The sequence below is a fragment of the Lemur catta genome, chromosome 1, assembly GCF_020740605.2.
Source record: "Lemur catta isolate mLemCat1 chromosome 1, mLemCat1.pri, whole genome shotgun sequence".
Taxonomy (NCBI): Eukaryota; Metazoa; Chordata; class Mammalia; order Primates; family Lemuridae; genus Lemur; species Lemur catta.
The window spans coordinates 124,048,202-124,066,760 of NC_059128.1; the positions used below are offsets into that span (position 1 = coordinate 124,048,202).

Genomic DNA, 18,559 nt, shown 5'->3' on the forward strand with positions numbered 1-18,559 from the left:
CTGCCACTGAAGGTCACATGTGATTGGCGCCATTTGTGTGTGTGCCTGGGACCCGGCCAAATTCATTCTCTCAATAAGTTTTGAGTCCTGTAGGCCAGACTCTCACATTTGATGGCCTCAAAGAAGCGTTTCTTGTATTTATTTCCTGAACTCCTGAGAGGTCAGACAAGCCACAAATTTCAGGCTAACTAACCTGTCAGGCGACAGGTCAAACCACGTGCTCCCCAATGATGCCTCGGGCCGGAGCGAGCAGCCCCGGCTCAAACAGACTTCTTTAGAATTTCTCCAGGAAATCGTGGGGTGCGTGGCGATGGCAGCTCCGGCCAGCAGTTACTTTTCCTCCCACTGGCACCAGTGAGAAGGTCACCTGTGCTTCCCAGAAATGAGGCTCAGTCGCTCCCAGGTGGCGCCGAAGAGAGCGGGCGGGAGGTGGCGGTGGGGCCTGACCCCGAGCACGAATCGGAGGCGCTGGAGGCGGCAAGCCCCGCGTCCCGGGAGCCGTCGGCTCAGGGACAGGAATGGCCAGAGAGCTCGCCTTCGGGGCAGGCCTCGGAGCAACGACCGTGGATCAAGCTGGAGAACCAGCCGACGCTGCAGGACGAGCCGTCGCGGGAGTCGGGGACGAGAGACCTGTCCCGGGGGGAGCCGGAAATCCAGACGCCCCGGGCCACGGGCCGGCGCCGCTGTCCCGCGCCTTCTGGCGGCTGGGCTGGGCGGTGGGCGAGCACCCCTGGCTCTTCCTGCTGGTGCCCGTGCTGCTGACGGTGGCGCTCGGCAGCGGCCTGCTCTACCTGCCCGGGACGAAAAGGAAGACCTCGAGGAGCAGTACACCCCGATCAGGGGCCCCGCCAAGGCCGAGCGGTGCTCCGTGCAGGCTCACTTCACCACCAACGACTCCTACCACTTCGCCGCCGCCAGGAGGAGCGCCGAGGCCAGTTTCGCCTCCATCCTGGTGGTCGGCATGGCCCACTCGCTGCTGGAGGAAGACACCTTTACGGAAGTGGGTAGACTGGACGACGCGGTGCAGTCTCTGTCTGTGGGACAGGTTAACGGCACCCAGATCCCGTACACGCAGGTGTGCGCCAAGTACCAGGACCTCTGCGTGCCCCCCAACCTGCTCCTGTACACCTGGCAGAAGAACAGGAGGCTCGACCTGAGAAACGTAACCTTCCCCATCTTCCACCACGAAGGCCACCCCATCTACCTGACCGGCTTCTTCGGAGGAAACACCCTGGGGAAGAGGATGGGAAGGAACCGGTTGCTCCTGGGGACCAAAGCCCTGCGGCTGCTGTACTACCTGAAGACCGAGCGACTGGAGGACAAGCTGCAGAGCAGGCAGTGGCTGACTTGTTTCCTGAACCAATTCAGCAACACTAAGAACCGTCTGAACTTGAAGAAAATCAAGGTACCTGGCGGTTAGAGTTTACAGGGAGGCCCGGAGATGGGAGGGATGAGGAAGACTTGCTCCGACAACACTAACAATGGCACTCCCTGACTATGTGATAGGGTCCTTGCCTCAAAGCTGGGTGTTCTCTACTGTATTTGGTACTTAATCCAACTTTCTTAAATTAGCACCAAAGGATGCCACAAATCATAAATCCCTGGTAACATTCTAGTCCATAACACACATCCTATATCCACCAGGTAGATCTGTGCGGTACGGACATTGAGCTTCACATTTAATTTGGGAGTTTGGATTTCTAATCAAATTCCAGTACTTTGAAATTCTTACTTTTAGTTAGTCTTCACTGGTTTGGGAGAGTCCCCTAAAACTTGTTTGGAGTTCATTGGGACGAAAAACACCTTTTAAGTAAAAGTGCCATGGTTAGGAAGGTAACTAGCTCAGCATTTTTCCAGTGAGCTGTAGAGAGCGCACCTAGCTTAGTGTGAGGAACATACTAGATGTTGAGTAATTGTTGGGTCTACGACTCAACTAATACTTATAAACATGCCTGGCAGAGGTGAGATGGCTTCTGTTAAGAGCCTTTGAAGACCAGGCCGTCTTGAAATGATATTTATGCAATTAAAACAGTAAAAGATACCAACGTAATAAAAATTTAGAGAAAGCTACCCTTTCTACAGTTTATTAATGAGGACAAGATTTCATAGTTTTGTATAAAATTCAGATTCTATATATTCAGGAGTTTTAAACTTTGGATTTTGAAAGAAACTTTGGAAAGTACACCATACGTTTGTGGGAAGAAGCATATTTACATTATCTTCTCTATTCTAAAGTCATAATCCATGTATTTTGATCTCCTGAATTTTAACATGTTTCAATAAGATAAAGTGTTTCAATGTGTTTTGTAATTCACACATGACTACTGGAATTATAAGTTATTTACCTGAGTATATTTTTGTGGCAGGTGGTCCACTTTACATCACTTTCTAGACAACTGGAATTTGTGGCAACTTCTAAGACAGTGATTCCTTTGTTTCACTTGGCATACATTCTAATCATACTGTTTTCAATCGCATCATGCTACAGGTAAAATGATTTGATTGGTTTTTTAATCTCATACTTTATAAAATATATATAATATATAACACAAAATATGTCATTATAGCCATTCTGAAGTATACAATTCGGTGGCATTAATTACATCCACGCTGCTGTACAGCCATCACAAGAGTTTCTAAATATTTTCCGTCACCCCAAACAGAAACTCTGTAACCATGTCACAATAACTCCCCAAGGCCCTCTCCCCTCCAGTCCCAGTTAACCTTTAATCTACTTCTCCATGAATCTGCCTAGTCTAAAGATTTCATATAAGTAGAGTAATACATTTGTCTTTTTGTGACTGGCTTATTTCACTTAGCGTAATGTTTTCAAGGCCTTGTAACATGTATCAGAACTTCATTCCTTTTTATGGCTGCATAATACTGAGTCTTCCAACTTTGTTTTTCTTTCTCAAAGTTGTTTTGGTCATCCAGGACTCCTTGCAATGCCATGTGAATTTAAGGGTTGGCGTCTCTATTTCTGGGGGGAAGAAATGGTTGTTGGAATTTTGACAGGGATTGTGTCAAATCTGTGGAGTGTTTTGAGTAGGACTGGGCATTTTAGCAATATTGAGTCTTTCTACCCATGAACTAAGCATCTTTCTATTTATTTAGGTCTTCTTTAGTTTCTTTTATCAATGTTGGGTAGTTTTCAGTGTGCAAGTCTTTCACCAGGTTGGTTAAATTTATTACTAGATATTTTATTCTTTTAGAGCTATTTAAATGGAATTGCTTTCTTAATTTCCTTTTTGGGTTGTTCACTGCACACCTATAGAAACACAACTGATTTTTGTGTGTTGGTCTTGCATCCTGTAGCTTTGCTGAATTTGTTTATTAAATCTGGTAGTTTTCTTGTGGGTTTTTTGGAATTTTCATATATAGGACCATGTAATCTGTGAAAAGGGATAGTGATATATTTCTTCCTTTAAAATTTAAATGCCTTTTGTTTCTATTTCTTATCTAATTGCTCTGGCTGGAACTTTCAGTATAATGTTGAATATCACTGGTTAAAGTAGGCATCTTTGTCTTGTTTCTGATCTTAAGGGAAAAGCTTTCTGTCTTTCACTCGAGTATGATGATGATTTCATGATTTTCATAAATGCCCTTGTCATTTTGAGGAATTTCCCTTGTATCTCTAGTTTTTGAGTGTTTTTTTTTTATCATGAAAGAGCATTGGATTTTGTCAAGTGTCTTTTCAGCATCTATTGAAATGGTCATGTGGTTATTTGTTGTCCTTTGTTCTGTTAGTGTGGTATTGATTGATTTTCCCCTGTTGAAACACAGGATTTTCCCTGTTGTGTTTCGGGGATAAATGCCACTTGGCTATGGTATACAATCCTTTTAATATGCTATTGGATTGGGTTTGCTGGTATTTGTTGAGGACGTTTGCATCTATATTCATAAGAGATATTAGTTTATAGTTTTCTTGTGATGTCTTTGATATTGGTATTGGTGTAACGATGGTCTCATAAAATTAGTTAGGAAGTGTTCTCTCCTCTTCAATTTTTTGGAAGAGTTTGAGAAGGATTAGTGTTAGTTACTGTTTCCTGTGACTTTCCAAATTCCCCAGCATACATGGTTGCTTTTCAGTGTCTTAAATTGCCAGAGAAGCGCTCCCCATCTTTTGCCTTAGATAGTCTTTTGTACATTTGGGTTGTAATCTTTTGCCCCAGGCATCTATCTGAAGGTGGTTAATTCTGGTTGGTTATGATGTTTGGCAGCTCTTAATACTGTCACACTGGGGGTTACGTTTCAACACAGGAATCTTGGGAGGACACCAACGTTCAGACCATTGCAAGAAGGAAGGAAACATTAAAGATTAGAACAGAGATAGACAAAATATAAAATATAAAAATAACATAGACAATAATACCAAAAGTTGGTTCTTTAAAACAATCAACAAAATTGACAAAATTTTATCTATGATGACAAAGGAAAAAAACATAGAAGACACAAATGACTAATCGGATATGAAAGTGGAGATATTACTACTGACTATTCTACTACTAGAAATAGAAAAGATTATAAGAAAATACTATGAATAACTATATGCCAACAAATTGGATAACCTAGATGAAATGCACAAATTCCTACAAACACACCAATGACCTAAACTGGCTTAAGATGAGATAGAAAATCTCAACAGGTCTATAACAAGACTGCCAGCGCACCAGGGAGGGAGGGAGGAAGGGCACGTAAAATTACTACAAAACCTGTCTTGGAGTGCCTTTTTTTGGATTCATTACTCACTTGGTTGCTGTAACTTTTCATTGTTTTCCAGAGTTCATAAAATTGGTTCTGATGTTTTCTACTTGTTTTTTGATGTTTCTGTGAGAGGACAAGAGCTTGCAAAACTCTGCCATTTTGCTGACATCCAGTGCTAAACCGTTATTTTATAAACCTGGTGACTGAAAAAATTTTACCCATCAGTAATAGTGTATAATCAAATGGAATAGTAAAAATAAACTGTGGCCAGTTTTGTTTGATTTGGCATATCTTTTTTAACCTTACATATTGCATCAATTATGATTGATTGTTCTATTTTGAAGGCATATAAGTTGTTAGAACTAAGAAACAGTCCTATTTCTACTATGAATTTAAAATAGTACTTTTAATATATAAAAAAATTAAGCTCTAATTTAATTGGATGTCTCCATCATTCTGATGTGAGGTTTACTTTGCTAAGCATTTAACAATTGTTATCTAGGTATTAGGGATAGTTTGAGTTCTTGAGATCAGAAAACTAAAATACGAAAGATATCAACAAACAATAAAACTTGGATGTAGAAGGAATCCCACAGATTATTATTCTACATTAGAGTCACCCAGAGAGCCCTAAACCTTATATTCTCAGGCCCTGCCCTACTGAATCAAAATACCTTGGGGTTAAATCTAGGAATCTATATTTGAAAAATTTCTCTAGCTAATTCTCATGTGTAGGTAGATTTAGTAACAAATGATATAATTTAACCTATCTAGATTTAAGGAAGAAAAAGAAGAGGTAAAGGGACTTGAGCACAATGGGAATCTCTTTAGAGTCAATAAACTACCTCATACTTTTGTTAGTCTGGATAGGAAGACCACATCCCATAGAAAATAAAGAAACAAAAAAAAAAAAGCAGAAAAAAATAAAACAAAATGCAGTCTTATTAAAGTGAGTAGGATAAAGCATCTTTAAAATTAGTATGGAATCTACAAGGTACCAACAATTGGTTTGACAAAACTTCTCTACTAGTTGATTTTGAAGATACAAATTTATAGTCAGTTCTTGCTTATCTTTACAAGTGATTGCAGATAATAATGCAGAAAAATCTTATATTAAAGGCAACTAGAAAATTATTTATATTTGTCTTTGAAGACTGTTTTATGCTTATGTAACCAACATATTGAACACCAGGACGCATAAGGTTTAAACATAAAGCAACTGTATTTTTGTCTCTCTTTGTTCCCTTTAAGTTTTGTAGGCAGAGCAAATTCTTCCTCTGCTCCATGAAAACTCAGGCAGGCCTTGTGACTTTTGTGCTTATTCTTAGGTAAGACCAAGTCCTCCAGTCAGGATTAAAATGTCCCAGAAAAGCTAAAGTTCTAAGACTCCCCTTAGTTGTTCTGCTGAACTGTTTAAACCAAGGTCCTTTCTGAGGACTGGGTATCTGCAAGCGTGTTCATCAAATTCCTACAGTGCTCTACTTTCAAGTCTTTCCTTCCATTGTCCATTGAGCATTAAAAGAAAGGTCATTTAAAGAAAGTCAACATAGCAGCTAGTCAAAGTAAAGTTACTACAATCGATACTGTGCTTCACTCCCCCATCCCCTGAAAAATTCACACCTAAAAAAACCAAAAACTGCAAAGAAAGAATTGGAATGAACATGTCATATTTTTATCTTCACTAATCATTCTGGCTTCAGATTTCATCGTTGTTACTTTCTTATGTTGAACTCCTATGAACCAGTACTGTTGTTTTAAGAAAGTGTTACAATAAAATTATATTATAACAAAGCAATTTACTTTTTCCCTGGAATTAATATGTGTTTGTGTGTTGATTTGGGGCCCTGGATTTAATAAATAGAACTAGTGGGTTCAAAAAAAGTGAAATTCAGCCACAATTTTATTAATAATAAGAAATTTTATCTATTCAAATATGTTGCCTGCAGGTCTTTAGTCGTGTTTCTGCTGTTTTGAAATCAGTGGCTCCAGTTCTTCAGTTGTCTTTCCTAGACTCCAATTCCAAAGTTGGTTTCTCTTCTCTACTAAGGTGTCCAGTCATTTGTTTGAAGCAATTTCTAATAAGTAAAATCTAAAACTAGAGGTTGTTGCCAATATTTTAAAATGTAATGTCACGGTTGTTGGAGAGGCAAAACACTGAATCATATTTTAAAATGTTTTGTAGATATTCCCATTTCTGTTGGTCTGACAAGGAAACAGTCATAGGTCATTGGGTCATTCAAACTGTAGCACATTTCCTTTTTTCCTTTTCCAAATTAGTAGCAATTTTTCCACAGAGCCCACTTCACCAGTAAAAAAGAATCCTGAAAATTATTTAAAAGAAGACTTTCGCAGTCTTTGTTAACCACAACATGCATTGAACTAGTTTTGAGATAGAGGCACTCTTTAGTATTATGTTTACGGCTAGTTGCAGTTCAGGGGGAGTAAAAAAATAACTGGATCTGTTCTTTCTCTGGTAGAGTCTGCCCTCCATTACCTGTTATATTCCATTCACACCCTTCTGAAGATCAGAGTGCGACTAACCATCTGCAGTGTTTTAGTAATTCTTTGTGGTTCTGAAATGGTAGTCGGCGAATTAGTGCTTGGCTAGTTGCATAAGAATTACCTAGGAGAGTTCGGTAGATTCTCAACTTTTCTGTTCCTTTTTTTTTTTTTTTCCCAGTTGGTCTGGGATAGTACCTGGGAATTAAAGGTCTCCAGCAGACAAGTGTGGAAATTATTGCCCCAGAGGTTTTTGAATAGGTGTCCAAGGCAAGAATGCTATCAATGGATGGAATTTCAGTAGAGATGCTACCACCAAAAATTCCATGATTTTTCCCTCCAAATTTACAGGTTGGACTGTGTATGAAACAAAATATGGGTTGCAGTCTTTGGAGTGATTTCTGCTTTCTTGGCAGTGGTGAGTGGCTTTGACCTGCTGTTGCACATCGGGGTGCCATTTGTGATCACAGTTGCAAATTTGCCATTTCTTATTCTAGGTGAGTAAAACATTGTGCATGTGGGGGTGTGGGGAAGATAAGGGAAAGAATTGTAGCTCTACAGATCCAAAATGAGCTGTCTGGAAACTGGAAAATCAAATTTAACTGTGTATCTTTAGAAGTGGAAAGATCTAGTAGCCCAAATGGAAAAACAGTGGATGTAAATAGCAGTTCATGTAAAAAACGAAATACAAGTCACTGAAAATATAGTCATGCATCACTTAATGTCAAGGGTTCTGAGAAACGCATAATTAGGCAACTTCGTCTTTGTGCAAACATCATAGAGTGTCTTACACAAACCTGGACAGTATAATATAACCTACTACACACCTAGGCTATATGGTACAGCCTATTGCTCCCAGGCTACAAACCTGTACAGCATGTTACTATACTGAATGCTGTAGGCAACTGTAACACAATGGTAAGTATTTTTGTATCTAAACACAGAAAAGGCGCAGTAAAATAACAGTATAAAGAATAAAAAACATAGCACACCTGTATACTGTACAACATGAATGAAGTGTGCAGGACTGGAAGTTGCTCTGGGTGAGTCAGTGAGTGAGTGGTGAGTGAATGTGAAGGCCTAGGACCATACTGTACACTACTGTAGACTTTATAAACTCTCTATACTTAGATGACATTAAATTTATTTTTAAAAAATATATTTTTCTTTCTTAAGAAATTAACCTTAGCTTACTATAACTTTTTAAACTTTTAAATTTTTTTAAACTTTTTGACTCTTTTATAATAACACTTAGCTTAAAACACACACTGGATAGCTGTACAAAAATATTTTCTTTATATCCTTAATCTATAAGCTTTTCTCTATTTTTAATGGGTTTTTTTAAACTTTTAAAACTTTTTTGTGAAAAACTAAGACCCAAACACACACATTAGCCTAGGCCTCCCCAGGGTCAGAATCATCAGTATTATCCATATCTTGTCCAACTGGTACGGCTTCAGGGGCAGTGACATGTGGAGCTGTCATCTCCTGTGATAATGATGCCTCTTCTGGAATGCTTCCTGAAGGAACCGCCTGAGGCTGTTTTATGGCTAACCTTTTTTCCATAAGTAGAAGGAATATACTCTCAATGATCAAAAGTATAGTATAGTAAATACATAAACCAGTAACAGTTGTTTATGACCAAGTATTGTATACTGTACATAATTGTATGTGCTATACTTTTATATAACTGGCAGAGAAACATGTATGTTTAGGCCAGCATCACCACAAACACATGAGTAATCAGTTGTGCTATGATGTTATGAAGGCTATGACATCAATAGGCGATAGGAATTTTTCAGCTGCATTATATGGGACTACCAACATATATGTGGTCTGTTATTGACCGAAACATTATTATGTGGTACATGGCAATATAAGAAAAAAAATTGACCTTTCAATTAATCAAGGGATATAAATTAAATCAAAAGTGAGATACCTTTTTTTTTTTGATTAATCAATACTAGCAAGATTGAAGATTTTGGGAAGGTTGTGTGCACATGAACGCTCATGGTCTGCTGGGGGAACATGGGAATTGGTACACACTTTTTTTCATCCAAGTTTGGAACAAATCAAGACTTAAAAAGGGAATACCTTTGACCCACCAATTCCATTTTCAGGAATTTGTCCTAATAATTGGACAAGTCCTCAAAAGTAGCATAAGTATGTTCATTTCGGTGTGATTTAGAATAGGAAAATATTAAAAACAACCTAATCCCATATCTATATGGGATTGGTCAAATCAAACACAGCATATTAAAACATGAGAATTATATTCAATCTTTTAAAAGAGGGAGATATTTAATATTAAATGAAAATTTCTGGTTATAAAATAAGATGTTTGAAATAGACAGTTATATGTGTATATTTGCATAGAACAAATTCTGGATGGATATATATTAAAATGTTAGCAGGGATTATCCCTGAAGGGTAGAATTAGAGTTGTTTTCAATTTTTCTTTGTATTTTTGGTAATTTCAGAATATACTTTACAGTAAGCCTCAGGAAATAAAGGTGTTTCTATTTTAGAAAGTAAACACCTTGGAAGAAATAGTATTTGGTTTTCTGGAGGCAACAGTAGGTGAGCTGTGTACTGGACATCAGCTTATTCTAGCTTTTCAGGGCACATTTTCCTCATACACATTCACACTTAATCATTAGTGACCCACAGCCATAAATGGAGTTAAGGTATATATAACTGATTTAATATAAGCCATTTTTGTATAGCTCATGTATACACAGGAGTATGTGCACGTGCACATATGTACACACGTGTGTATGTATGTGTGTATGTGATTTCAGCAACTTTAAGCAAGGAATGTGTAAGGACAATTTCTGAACAAAGTTCTATAAATATTAACATTAGTTTTTAAATACCAAAAAAATATCAATGAGTTTATTCTTGGCCTCTTAGCGCTTCTGATTCTTCCCTTTTTCATGCTGAACACAACTGGAATCCTCACAGTTGGCAGCAGACGGGTGCCACAATACACAGTCTGTGTAGTCTATGACAGGCTATGTGGACTTGTACCAATTTGGATCCTTCTCCCTTGATCATATCCATAGAACACCCGAACTAGAGGCAAGGTTGCAATTTCCAGTATTCTCCTAACTTAAGCTTGTAATCTGTGGGGAAAAAATTGAAATTAAGATCAACATTTCATTTTCCAAGTACCAATTTTGTATCAGTATACATGGAAACAAAGGCATATATGAATGGAAATAGTGTCAACTCTAGTAGAAAGTATGAGGGAGGTGAAATTTATCTGCAACATGCTCATATTGTTCTTTTTAGTCCCCTTTCTTTGTAATACTCCTTTCCTAGTCTTCAGTGAAGACTTGAAAGTCCTCAAATCTTTTCTCGTTCTCTCTATTCCACAGCAATCTGAAATGTCATTGAGCAAAGGAATTAATTACCTAGTAGGCACTGATATGTAAAGAATTCTTAAGATTTACTTTGGTACATACTTCTGATCTTAGGAGTGGTTGAATTGTAATGAGATAGCGCCTTAACCTGGGCAAGTGAAGTTTGAATAATAGCATCCTAGGTATCAAAAACAGACTAGCAGAAAAACTACATTTGTGCATGTGCCTATGTGTGTGTCCATAAACTATGTGTACCGCATAGATAGCCAGATGCTAACTGTGGAACACAGAAATCCAGCTTATATTTTAAGTGAGAGAATGTTGGCTGGATGTGTCTGTACATTAGCATGAAATGTCTTATGAGAGAAAATGATCTCTCACCAATCTAGTGGAACAAATGATACATTGTTAATGCTGCTTTAGCTAACACCCAGTCAGCCAGGTTTCCTGATTTCATCATTAAAGGCACCCTAAGTGAAGACTAGGAGTACACTGTGCTATGTGCGAATTAACAGGAGTATGTACAAAGCAAGGACTTATCACAGAGGAAGGAGTGATGAATTCTTTTGTGAATTCAGAGGCAACCAGAGAAAGCATCACAGAGAAGGTAGTATCTAAGCAGAGATTGGGCAAAATAAATAAGATCTTAAGAGATAGAAAAAGAAAATGGTTTGAATCAATCTGTTTAATTGTTAATGGATATTAATATGTATGAAGATTCTATTTCTTTTTCACAGGTGTTGGAGTTGATGACATGTTTATCATGATTTCTGCCTGGCAGAAGACCAGCCTCATGGAAAGCATAGGACGGCGGATGTCCAACGTCTATTCAAAGGTGGCAGTGTCCATTACAATCACCTCCGTCACCAACATCCTGGCCTTCTATACAGGGGTTATGAGCTCTTTCAGGTCCGTACAATACTTTTGCATCTATACAGGAACAACCCTGTTCTTTTATTATATTTATAACATCACTTGTTTTGGAGCATTTATGGCCCTGGATGGTAAAAGAGAAGTAGTCTGCCTACGCCGGTTGAAAAAGCCAGAGACTCCTGACCAAAAAGGTTCCTTATTAAAAAAAGTTCTGTTTCCCATTTGGTTCTGTTGTAGATGAACAGGGAACTGATGTCCATCCAATGAATATATTCTTTAGAGACTATTTTGGTCCTTTTCTCACAAATACTCGGTCCAAGTTTTTTGTAGTGATGATATACATTTTGTACCTTGTCAGTAGTATATACGGGTGTTTCCGAGTGCAGGAAGGTTTAGACCTTCGAAATCTGGCAAGTGACGATTCCTACATTACACCATATTTTAATATAGAAGAAGAGTATTTTTCAGACTATGGTCCCAAGGTTATGGTTGTCACTACTAAAAGTATTGACTACTGGGATGAAGAAGTTAGGCAAAAATTGGAAAAATGTATAAAAGATTTTGAAAAAAATGACTATGTAGATGCAGATCTTACGGAGTTTTGGTTACAAGCGTATGTGCAATATATGAAACGTAGCGGACAAGATCCTAATGATAAGAATGCTTTTATGAACAGTATTTCTGGTTTTAAAAACTATTTTCCAGCTTTTATTCATGATATTAATATTTCATCATCAAATGAAATCATTTCTTCCCGGGGCTTCATTCAGACTGTGCATGTTTCTTCCTCAATCAGTAAGAAGACAATGTTATTCCAATTACAAAGCATAGCCGAAAAGTGTGAAATTCCCCTACTAATGTATAACCCGGCATTCCTATATTTTGATCAGTTTGCCACAGTATTAGGAAATACTGTTCGAAATGTCATGGTTGCATCAGCAGCTATGTTCGTTGTTGGCCTTATTGTTAATTCCTCATCCAGTGTGTTCCTTGTGGGTAACTCTTGCTATTGCTTCTGTGATTGTGGGAGTAATGGGTTTCATGGCATTCTGGAATGTCAGTCTTGATTCCATATCCATGATTAATCTCGTCATTTGTATAGGGTTTTCTTCTGATTTTTCTGCACACATTTCCTATGCATTTGTTTCCAGTTCTCAGCCCTCAGTAAATGGAAAATCAATTGAGGCATTATATGAGCTGGGCTACCCTATGTTACAAAGTGCAGTTTCAACAATAATAGGGGTATGTGTTCTATCTGCAGCTAAAGCATACATCTTCGGGACATTTTTTAAGATTATGTTTCTTGTTATGCTATTTGGGGCTGCTCATGGCCTAATTTTTATTCCAGTATTCTTAACCCTTTTTTGAAAGTTTGTTTGACTATCCACTAACAAATCAAAGATCAGTTATAGAATTCCTGATTGCCCCAATCCAATCTGATAAAAAAAAAATGCACTATTAAGAATAGTCAACAAACTTAAAACAAAGGCATGTTTTCTTGACTTGGAAATCTCATTTTAAAATGTTATTTAAAATATCCTGAGAAAAATTAGTCTTATATTAAAATATCTTTACAAAATTGGGAAGTGTTGTCATCTTTATTATAGTCTCTACAATCAAGTATACAGTAAACCTTTCCAGTTTTTTTTTCCTTTTATTTCATCATTAGAAGTTTATGCCTAGGATTCAACTATTTTATATATTATTCATACTATAAATGGAATATTATTTTCATTGTACTTCCTACGTGCATTATTACGTGAAAATGCAACTTACTATTTATTCTCCCAGAGGCTTTCTATGCATTTCCTTAATAGTATATTTTGATGAACAGATAGTTTTAAAGTTTATAAAGCCAATTTATGATTTTTTATGGTTTGTGCTACGTTCTACGAAATATTTTTACTACTCCAAGGTTACAAAGAAACCATCTATGTTTTCTTCTCAAAAGTAGTAGTTTTAATTTTTTACATTTAGGTCTATGATCCATAGACCTGTATTTGTGGGGAGGTATGAATAAAGATTTCCTTCCCGTAATAGCTACCCAGTTGTCCCAGCATCATTTGTGAAAAGACTATACTTCAGCATAGTATTAACTTGTTACCTATGTCAAAAAATCAATTGGCAATTTATGTTTGGCTCTATCTCTGTGCCATTGATCTGTCTCTGTCTACATTAAGGCCAATACCATACTGCCTTGATTACTGAAGCTTTATATTAATTCTTGAAATTAGGTTGTGTGAGTTGTCCAATATTTTTCTTCTTTTCCAAATTGTTCTGGCTATTCTAGGTTCTTTGCATTTACATGTTAATTTTAGAATCACTTGTCAATTTCTCAAAAATGCCTTCAGTGGTCTTCACTGGGTTATGATGAATCTATAGATCAATTTGAGGAACATACAAATCTTAGCAATATTAGGTCTTTCAGTCCATGACCATGATTTATTTCTCCATTTATGGAGGTCTCCTGTAATTTTTCTCAGGGATATCTTGTGGTTTTCAGTAGATTTATTTACTCCTAAGTATTTTAATTTTTATGACATTGTAAATAATATTAATTTTAAATTTCTTTTCAATTTTTTTACTAGTACATAAAAATACAATTAATTTTCGTATACATTACATTGTCTAACCCTGTTATGTTCATTTATTGGTTCCTGTAGATTTCTGTATAGTTTCTTTAGTATTTTTTATCTACACAATTATGTAATGGCTTAAAAGAACATTTTATTTTTCTTTATAATCTTTATTTCTTAATTTTCTCATACTTGCCTTAATACACTGGCTAAAACATTCAACAAAATATTGTTTTTAAAAAAGGTGAGAGCATACATCATTGCCTGTTCCCAACTTAATAGGGAACATATCCACTATTTCATCATTACGTATGACGATGATCAGGAAGTTTTTCACAGAGGTCTTCTATCAGATTAAGGAAGCTCCTTTCTGCCCCCAGTTTGCTCACATTTTATACCATGAATGGGTATTGAATTATGTCAAATACTTTTCATCCATCTATCAAAACTACCACATCATTTTTTCTTTTAATCTGTTAATGTGATGATTTGTGTTGAATGATTTCTTTTACTATTACACCAACATTGCATTTCTAGGATGACCCATATTTGGTCACGGTGTATTGTTCTTTTCATATATTACTGTCTTTGACTTGTTGATATTTTGTCAGTGATACCTGCTCCTATGATCAGGGTTATTCTGCCCTCAGGAAATGAGCTGGTAAGTGTTCTTGTCTATTTTCTGAAATAGGTGATGTAGGGTTGATATTACTTCTTCATCATTTTTCCCCTAGATGTTTAGCAGAATTCTCCAGTGAAGTCATCTGGGCCTGCAGTTTTTCTGAAAAGGTTATGTATATATTTTTAAACTTCAAATTCACTTTCTTTAATGAATACAAGATCATTCAGATGTTCTATTTCTCCTTTGGTCAGTTTTGGTATGTTTTGTCTTGTACAGAATTATCCATATGATCTAAGTGGTCAATTGATTATTTCCACACTATCATTTTAATATCTCTAGTGATGTGCCTGTAGAATTTTCTTTTTTTTTTTCTTTTTTGAGACAGGGTCTTGCTCTGTTGCCTGGGCTAGAGTGCAGTGGCAACATCATAGCTCACTGCAACCTCAAACTCCTGGGCTCAAGTGATCCTCCTGCCTCAGCCTCCTGAGTAGCTGGGACTACAGGGGCACACACCACCACACCCAGCTAATTTTTCTATTTTTTTTAGAGATGGGGTCTCACTCTTGCTCTTGCTCAGGCTCGTCTTGAACTCCTGACATCAAGTGATCCTCCCACATCGGCCTCCCACAGTGCTAGAGTTACAAGCATGAGCCACTGCACCTGGCCCCTGTAGGATTTTTGATACTGGTAATTTATATCTCTTTTATTTCTTGATCTATAAAACAAAAACTTATAAATTTTATTAAATTTTTAAAAGAAACAATTTTTGGCTTTTTTGGTTTTCTCTATTATTTCTCTTCACTAATTCATTGATATTTGCTATTTATTCCTTCCTGTTTGCTGCCTACTTTGGGTTTAGTTTTCTCATACTTTAGCTTTTGAAAGTAGTAGCTTAAGTCGTTGATTTTAAACCTTTATTCTCTTCTAAGGACGCATTTAATGCTATAAATTTCCTCTGTACTGGGCCCACATCCACAAATGTTTACATACAGATGGTCCCCGCCTTATGTTGATTCAACTTACAATTTTTTGACTTTATGATGGTGTGAATGAAAGTGATACTCATTCAGACTTGGTCATCTTCCTGGTGATGGCAGCAGTGGCTTTAAATGTGTGCAGTGTTTTTTATTATTGTGGTAATACACACATAACATAAAATTTACTATTTGAACCATTTTAAAGTTTACAATCCAGAGTTATCAAATACATTTCCAGCATTTTGCATTGTCAGTACCCTCCAGTTTCAGCAGGTTTTCATCTCATCTCCCCGAAAGGACACCCTGTTCCCGTTAAGCAATCACTCCCATTTCCCCCTCCCCAGCCCTGGTGAACACGGGTCTGTGTTCTGTCTCTGTGGACTCACCTGTTCAGGACACTGCCTATAAATGGATCTGCCATGATTCTACCAGTGCTTTTCAAAGTGTGGTCCTCACCACCCATTTGGAAACCTCACCTGAAAAATGTGTTCAAATGAAGTTTTGTTGACTTCAGTCTAGATCTACCAAATCAGAATCAGGGTTGTGTAGGGAGGTAGGAATCTGAGTTTTGACATGCTCCCCAGGTGATCACGATATCCACCAAAGTGTGAGAAAATCAGACATAGTGAGCCCTTTCCCTGTCTTGTCTTAGCATGGACACTGTGGGTGGCCCATTTCCTTGGGCTCAGCTGGACAAAACAGTTCACAATGGGGAATTAATCAGTGAGGTTGACCCAGTATGTAACCTTTTCTGAGAGAAATGCAATATTCATTGAGACATCTTGAAAATGCAATGCCTTCAGCCACGTCCACAGTTTTCAAACTGTGTTTTTCAGAGACTAAAGGTCTGTTTAAAAACAAGACACTGCCTTAACCCAAATCAATGATCTCCTAGTAATCAGATTTCTGACACTGTGATAGACCAGTGGGGGAGCTATTATGCCATTTGTGTGACCGATACCTAAATCTGAGACCACTCTAGGGGACAGCAAGGACCGTGGCACATGCCCTAAGATTCAGGGGTGCCCGCAAGTGAGGCATCTCTAAGTCAAGTGGGCTGGGTAGTTTGCTGGTGTGACTGATACAGTACCACTAGGATTCACACAGCAAAGGAGGATTTATAGGTTTTATAGGTCTTATTAAACCTCATTTCTGTGTCGTAACCCTTGGCCCACCCCACTACCCCACTAGATATTCTTCTACCACCTTCACTATTTTAAGCTTGTACAGTAGATGTTACAACTGTCACCTAAGCTTATTTGAAAAATACAAACACAGAAGAGGTACCAACTCTATATATCACAGCAAAAAATTAGTCTTTACCCTCTAGATGTTTCTAAAAGTGAACCATATAAGTTGGGTTTCTCCATTGGTCATTTGAGACCCACCGAACTATCTTGGTATCGTATTCACTATTTTGTCAATGCTACATTCTTTCCTAGATTTTTGCAGTGTTCCAATTGTGAGTTTCATGGGTGGCGGCTGGCCACTGGACTCGCACCTCACCAAAGGACGTCCACTTTGGCCAAAACTCCAGGTCACCACCTAGCGTGCTTCTTCTGAAACAACATGAAAAAAGGATAAACCAATTTTCTTTAAAATTTTTTGACTCATAGTTTTTGATTGTGTTTGTGTATTTTTACAGTTTCCATTGCCATGTATAGGAAAGAAACATTTTTATGAGTAGAAGGATCTAGAAGGTTAAGAATGCAAGCTCTGGAATCAGATTGCCAGGGTATAAACTTATGCTCTGCCAACTGCTCATTGTTACTTTAACTTCTCTGTGTCCCCATTTGTCTTGTCTGTAAAATGGGGTAACAACAGTGCCTTCTTCATTAGGGTAGCTATGAAGACCAAGTAGAAAAATACATGAAAGCCCTTGGAACAGTACCTGGCACGTGAAAGGGCGCAACATATCTTGGCTATTATGATCATTAGTAGACATCACTACTGTGACTGTTGTTATTACCACGGTCACAAAAAAGGAAGTCTTAGGCAAGAGCATTAGGCTGGTTTGAGGAATTTTGAAAAAGAAATGTGAGGCCATTCCACATAAAGATTCATTCTTCAATGAGGTCTAGGGATGTTTTCTCATAAGGGTAGGAGCTCTTATCCAAGGCATCAAGTGATCTGAGAAACCTCCTGTAATCATATGCAAGTGGAGTGTCCATGTGCGTTTTTCCAGGACACGCTCTACATTTCACCAAATTCTTGAAGAGCCTGAGACTTCCAAAATGTTAAGAATTGTTACTTTGGAGCCCGCTAAGCTAAGGTTGGAGGGGTCTCCCTCGGGCTGTTTTCTGCCCAGCCTGGAGATGGGTGAATGGACATGACACGAATCCTTCACGCGTCTTTCATGCCACACTGGTCTTGTACTGGGTCCTTTTTATTGTTTCTATTCCTTGACATTCTTGACATTTTCCAAATGCATGGGAGTTCTCCAGGGTCCCAGCCACTCCAAAATGCTTTAGGCAGCGTTAGTACAGTAAGGTGGCATTCACTACTCCATGAAACACAGATTCACTAGCCTTTGTGCTACCCCAGGAATTTCCACAGTTATTGGTGCTCTAGCCCTGGGGGAATCTGTATGTGAGTGTGAGTGTGTGAGCCTGTGTGAGTGTGTGTGTGTGTGTGTGTGTGCACATTCAGTCTTGCCCATTGCATTTGTGCTACTTGTTTCCGCCACAAATGCCCACCCATTGTTAGACCTCTTCTCTTTGCCAACCTCTTTACAAACCTTTCCCATTTTTATTCTCATATGTCAGCATGTCATGTTATAGCCATTTCCAATTTTTTTTTTTTTTAGTCCAAGATAAATGCAGAAAGAACTTGCACTGTGGCTGAACTTTCTGTAACTTCTCGAAAGGAAAATGTCTGTGTGGCATGACTTTTTCCATCATTTAATCCAACTGTGCACTCCCAGAATAAGAAAATCAGAAACCT

The 18,559-nt window shown here is 38.0% G+C and overlaps 1 pseudogene; it reads left to right on the top strand.

The window, feature by feature from the left end:
• Positions 1–518: 518 nt before the first annotated feature.
• Positions 519–12,821, top strand: LOC123624865 (annotated as a pseudogene).
• Positions 12,822–18,559: the final 5,738 nt, after the last annotated feature.